The following is a 6,777-nucleotide window of genomic DNA, read 5'->3' on the forward strand; positions in this document are numbered from 1 at the left end:
CACTTGGGAGGCAGAGACAGGCAGATTTCTGAGTTGGAGGCCAGCCTGGTCAACAGAGTATGGGGAGAGAGCAGGGAGACTGGCTGGTTTCTGGGTGGGATTTCTGAGTACACTTTTCAAAAGGAGCTTCTGGTGACATTGTTCGTCCCCTCACTGTGGTATCAACAGCACTCTCTTTGCCATTGGCTGACTGGGAAGAGACAGGACAACTTGGCCCCTTTCAGGTGTCTTTGAAAGCTGCTTGAGAACACCAGCCGTCGCTTCATCCCTTCTATGGGTAAATACAATCTAAATAGAGATTACTTCTTAAGATATTTAAGTAAACAGATTATTGTAGTAAATCAACATCCCAGAATTTTTTATTCCCCCACTGAACACTGAGCATCAAAGTGGCCACTTGTAGACATTTCCCTGCTCACCCTACCATACTTGAAGTATTTCTTAGGGCTTTATTTTGTAATTGGTTTGAGTCCACAAGGAAGTGGTTCTTTGTAGGGGTCTTTATAAGTGTGAGTGGTCTCCTTAGAGCTTCCTCAGGGACAGAGATGGACAGCCCTGAGATGGTTATAGAGAGGCCTTTTTTTCTTGCTACAGTCTATGGGCCGATAGCCCATGACAGCCTCGGCGTGTTCTGTTGTGTGTTTGAAACAATCAACAGTTTCTTCAAAGTCACACATTCCGTGTCTACTTGGATATCAGGAAATCCTTTCTCTGCTCTGAGGTTTTGATTTGGTTTAATTCATGCCGGTTACTTTCACATCTAATCTTTGGGGATTACTGACCATCTAGAGACAGCTGAAATTCTCATGCAGGTTTTTGAGTTGGCTCCTGCTATTGCTGCACTGTAATGCCAGTAGTAATGGGAGTAGGAGCTGCCCTGTAGTTATGGAGACTGAGCTAGCCAGCTCCCAGGCTGAAACTGCAAGTCAGTATGCTAGGATGTGTGCTTGTGTTGTATCACTGTGCTGTGACAGGCAAGGACAACTGGCAGAATGGCTGTGAATGTCACAATGTAACCATGGTGCTTTGAACCCATTGCTGCTCACTGCAACAAAGTCTCAGCTTGATCTCCCTAACAAACACTTCCAGGTGATATTAGTAGGTATTGAGGCTTGAAGATACCTTGTATTACCTCATGACTGGAAAACTGTTAGCCAAGTGGGTGACCCATATCTTGCATCGCTAAGGCCCTTTGGCATCGGGAACATCCTCCTTTCCCTCCCTCCCTCCTGCACTGAAAAATGAATTGGTATGGCGCCACAGGAAATCATGTTACTGATACAAGTTTTGGGTTTCAAAAGGTTACTTTTTGAAGTTTGGATGAAAAGTCAGTGGGCAGAGGACACTTGGCAAAGCTGTCTGTGTCTGACCCAGCACGTGAGAAGTTTTAATAATGGCATTTGTTAACAGTGAGGGGGAAGAGACGTGGGCCTGGGAAGTCCCCTGTGGTGCAGTCGAGTGGCCTCTGCAGGGTTGGAGCCTTGCTGCATGCAAGCCTCAGCTTCACAGTATATCTGTGGTCTCAAGCACTCTGCTTCATCTGCTTGGGGTGTGTGTGTGTGTGTGTGTGTGTGTGTGTGTGTGTGTACACTCATAATACTAAAACTACCTTCTGAGGGTGAAAACTCTATTTAAGAGTTTCCCCTTTGAAGAATTTTTATGTGTGTGCAAAATTTCCTCGTTGGTTTAAAAGTATGTCGTGTCCCTCCTTAGAAAAGCTTTTGTAGCTGGGCACAACTTTATGGCGCACACCTTTAATCCCAGCACTTGGGAGGCAGAGGCAGGCGGATCTCTGAGTTCAAGGCCAGCCTGGTCTACAGAGTGAGTTCCAGAACGAGTCAGGGCTACACAGAGAAACCCTGTCTCGAGAAAAAAAAAAGAAGAAAGAAAGAAAGAGAGAGAGAGAGAGAGAGAGAGAGAGAGAAAGAAGCCTCTTGGGAGGCAGAGACAGGTAGATTTCTGAGTTCTTTCTTTTTCCTTTTTCTTTTTTTTTTTTTGGAGACAGGGTTTCTCTGTGTAGCCCTGACTCGTTCTGGAACTCACTCTGTAGACCAGGCTGGCCTTGAACTCAGAGATCCGCCTGCCTATGCCTCCCAAGTGCTGGGATTAAAGGCGTGTGCCACCATTGCCTGGCATAAACAGCTCTCTTGTGAACACGTATCAACACTTAGGATTCTCAGTTTTGTCACTAGTCACAGAATAAAATACTTGTGGGTGGTTCTTAACTGTCTTAAAGACTGCATTACCTTTTAATGGGCTGGCTGTGGGAGTAAGTGGGTACATGCAGGACAGAGTGACAAGAGTCAGGAAAGTGGGGTGGCATGGTTTCCGAGCATTGTGTCCCCAGCCCACAGGCGCCGGGTGCACCTTCAGAAGATCGACAACTGGGATGTCTACACACTGTGGTCCCCTGTGCTTAGGGTAGCTGTGAAAGGGAACAAAGCCTTGTCGTGTTAGGAATGAAAAAATCTCACTTCTAGCTCACTCCACGCTGTAGAGCGGACAAACAGAACCCCGTTCTTTGCTCTGCTTTTCTCTCATGGCACCAGACCAGTTATGGTGCCTATTAGCCTTAGGCTGTTTGGGGAGCTCAGTGGAAAGCTTCCCTACTCCCCATTCCTGTCCCTCAAAGAAAATAGTTTGTCACCTGAGAAATAATGTTTGAGGATTTCGTCAAACAATGTGCCATTTGAGTTACAACTAGTATACCTTAAACACAGAGGAAGAGGGTGCCTTATAAAATGCTATCAATAGAATGTTTACTGTATAAACTTAGTATATTGTGGCTGAAGGGATGGTTCAGCGGTTAAGAGCACTTAACAGCAAAATCATGAAGACTGGAGTTTGGGTCCCAGCACCCAAGTACCAATCCAGGCATCTGCCCACAGATAACCAGCTCGGAGTGCAGACAGAGACAGGATTGCTAAGATTTGCTGACTTATAGCATAATGGAGGAAAATGTGAGTTCCGGGATCAGAGAGAGACCCAGTCTCAAAAAGTAGTAGGCAGAGAAGGATGAAGAATGACACTCTGCTCACTCTTCTGGACTCTATACACCAGCAGAAACGTGTACTCATGCACATAGACAAGCATATGCCGATCTTTTTACAAAGTGTACAGCTAATCATACTGTATATCTTGGTGAATATCTACTGTGTGTATATTACCTGTGCCTTGTGAAGTGGGTAGTAGCCTTAGTTTTCAGTTTAGATCAGAGGAATAGTATTTGCACCTCAAAGAAAAAAACAAAAACAAAAAAACAAACAAACAAACAAAAAAACAAACAACCAAGGGGGCCAGAGAGATTGCTCTCTGGTTAAGAACACCAGCTATTCTTGCCGAAGACCTAGGTTTAATTCCCAGCATCCAAATGGCATGCATACAAATCCTTGCAGGAAAAATAGTGCCATCTGTGTGTGTGTGTGTGTGTGTGTGTGTGTGTGTGTGTGTGTAATAAAAAATTTTAAAACACACCTATCCTGGAGGCTGTGGCTCGGTGGTAGAACACTTGCCCATCATACTAGCACCACAGACAGGGAGAAATAAAATAAATATTCTTGATCCTTAAAAAATAAAACACCAGCCAGGAATGATGGTGCATGCCTTTAATCCCAGCACCCTTGAGGCGAGGGCAGGTAAGTCTAAGTTTGAGGCCAGCTTGGTCTGTATAGCCAATTCCAGGACAGCCAGGGACTGGGCAGAATGTTGAGAGCATCTAAGACATACTGTATCTGGTACAGCCTCCTCTGCACGTGGTGTTTACACCGTACAATGCTGTTCTGTAACAGCATTTTAATAGTACACCTAAGTACAGTACCTCTTGGTAACCCAGAGCTATTGCCAGCCAATTACAGTTTAGGCTAAGCCTGCTCTAGCCATTCTCTTGGGTTAATACACTCTCCTGACACTACCAACACAGATCAGGGCCCCAGGCTTAGCCAGTGTTTCTGGTCCTTTGTTCGTTGTCATTTTAGGATCTGGTTAGCGCCTCCATCCCTCCACCCTAAGCCTCCTTGCTAGGCTGTGGGGATCTGTTTATATCTGCTCACCTACTTGTACTAACAGCCATTGAACTGGTTTTTTTTTTTTTTTTTTTTTTTTAATGGGAGAAACAGACTGGCTGCTTATCTCCCCAAACAACAGGACATTTATCTCTAAACAAGTTGAGTTTGGCCACCGGAGATCCATAGCCACTGGCAGCGTCAGTGTGCTTGCTAAGTGCTGGTTTCGATAAGTCAAGTTGTGACCTAGGATAGCCCCTTCAGTGGTGTTTGGAGTTTCCAGCCACCTTGTAAAGGATACAGGTGAGGGAAGGGTTAGCCAGAATGCAGAAGGCCTCTGCTACAGCGTGGAGGCGTTAATCAGAGTAGGCAGTGTGAAGATGGTGATGCTTGTTAAAGCATAATTCTCTCTGTACGTAAAGAACAACGTAGCTACAGACATGAGATAAGTAGGAAAGTCCAAGGTACTACAAAAGAGGGTCCAGTCAAACTATCCCCAAATGTCACTTGCCAGTAAGAAAGATTGGGTAACTCATTGAAGAAGACGTCTTCCTCGGAGCTCAGAGCAAAAGCAGTTCTCTACTGAAGGCTTTCTCTTTTAATTAGACTGAAAAAGTGTGAACCATGTGGTAAGTATCCGAGTCCAGAGAGAGCCAGGGACACACACCTTAGAAAGTGTTTCCCAGCACTTGGAAAGTGGAAGCAAAAGATCAGGGGTTCAGTGTCAGCCTGGGCTACATTTAACCTCGTCTTAGAGAAGGCAGAGGTGGGGGGGAGGGAGAAATTCATAGCCTGTAGTTGTCCTCAAGAACTTCAGCTCCATGACCTCATCTTGGCCTCCCTAGAACAACCCAGCTCATGGTCATTTGTTGTACATCACTGAATCTTGCCACACAGTAAACACTGGGTAAGTCGGTCAGCGGCTTGAGTCATGCAACCAACTTTGATCTATTTTTTTTACCCATTGTTTCTTAGTACTTGGCTTTTTTTTTCTTGCTTCCAACCTTAGAGGTGAAGCTAGATAGCTCCCTTCTGTGTGTATGGGGATAAAGAGTGAACTGTGAAGGTGGGAGAGGTGGGTGATGGGTAGATGGTGGTGTGGTGCCTCCCTGGCCTGCTTGGCTGTGTAGATGTGCATCCCTGTGAGGACACAACAGGGAGAGTCCCTAAGAGAGTATTTGATGGTCCATACGTACAACCACTAGTCATGATGCAGCTGGTCCATGCTTGGCATCCCAGCACTTAGGAAGCTGAGACAGGAGGGTTGAGAGAGGCACAATGAGACGGTGATGTGACACCAGCGCCTTACAAAGCTGACAACCCAAAAAGAGACATGGAACTGATGGCTTGCTTCACCTGGCATAGTGTCAACCTTTGGTTTTTGTTTTTGTTTTGCCAATTATTTAAACTATAGTTTTAATAGACTTAATAATAGTGCTAATATTAGAAATATTTGTGCTTAAAAAAAAAGTGTGGCCAGTGTATAATTTTTTTTGTGACTGGATGTGACTTCCTGGTCTGACTTAGCCTAAAAATTTAATTGCTCCATGAGACTTCCTGTCTCTACTAATACTTCCTGTAGTAACGTCCCGTCTGATATTCAAAGAGTAGGTAGCTTAACGGAGTACAGATCTCCCCCTCACTGAGGCCTTATGGGATATCTGTTTCTCTTTTAAGCTCTTGATATTATTCTCTCTCTCTCTCTCTCTCTCCTCTTTCTTCTCTCCTCTCTCCTGTCTCTCCTTCTCCTTTCTCTCTCCTCTCTCTCTCTTTCTTCCCTCTGAGAAAACCTCTCAGTGCAGCCCAGGATTATCCTCCTGCCTCAGGTTCTGGAGTGCTGATATTACATACTGAGCTCATCCTTAACTCTGCTGAGCCATTGGTAGCCACATCAGGAGAGATGTGGCGAGCATTTTGAAGGGAGTTGACTAAGTCTTGAAGTGCTCACTTGTGTATACTTTTGTTGTGAGTCTGCAATTTTTTGGATCTTCTACAAATAAAAAAAACAAGATTTAATGTTTTTATGAACAGTGGGTTTTTTCTACTTTACTGAGTGGGGAATTTAGTTGTGAATTCCTTGTGCTTTCAAAATGAGAGAGGTAGATAAATGGAAATCCAGGCTGTTACTAACTAAGCAATGTGTTCTTGCAGTGTTACAACATAACATTAGCATTAATAACCTAATGTTATGGTTCAGTGCGGGAGTGGGGGAAGGAGGTCAGGATCTCATTGTATAGCCCAGGTTGACCTGGAACTCACAGATGTATATGTGTAGATCAGGCTGTCCTCAGACTCACAGATACACCTGCCCCCGCCTCTTGTAACCTGCCCCAATCCAATCTTTTTCTCTCTTCTCAAAAATACCTTTACTCCCAAACCCAAAACATTTCCTCCCTGTGTGTGGTGTTTGTAGACTGGAGCCCTCCTTTGTTGACTGAGTTAATATTCAGTCAGAACATGCAGTTATGCTCCCATTTGGATGATCTGTTGACTCCACAGAACCTGTAGACATCCACCTTCCTTCCAGGAAGCTCAGATTTCTCCTTACTCGGCTTTGAAAGGTTGAAAGGGACAAACATTTCATCAGGTTTGAATTTTTCCTAGGAATCTATACCTTGTTCTAAGACCCAAAGTGGATACTTCACTGAGAAGTTAAAACTGTATGTTCTCTAATGTTTTGTGTATTTTTTTTCTAGTGTAGTTCTAGGTATGGACCTTAGGACCTCATGCAAACTCTCTCTCTCTCTCTCTCTCTCTCTCTCTCTCTCTCTCTCTC

At 44.6% G+C, this 6,777-nt stretch overlaps 1 protein-coding gene across 3 annotated transcripts in view; it reads left to right on the plus strand.

Moving 5' to 3' along the window:
- Nucleotides 1-6,777, plus strand: part of Bcl2l11 (BCL2 like 11) — a 35,506-nt gene that overhangs the window by 13,456 nt on the left and 15,273 nt on the right. The gene's annotated exons all lie outside the window — the stretch shown is intronic.

The sequence above is a fragment of the Mastomys coucha genome, unplaced genomic scaffold, assembly GCF_008632895.1.
Source record: "Mastomys coucha isolate ucsf_1 unplaced genomic scaffold, UCSF_Mcou_1 pScaffold15, whole genome shotgun sequence".
NCBI lineage: Eukaryota > Metazoa > Chordata > Mammalia > Rodentia > Muridae > Mastomys > Mastomys coucha.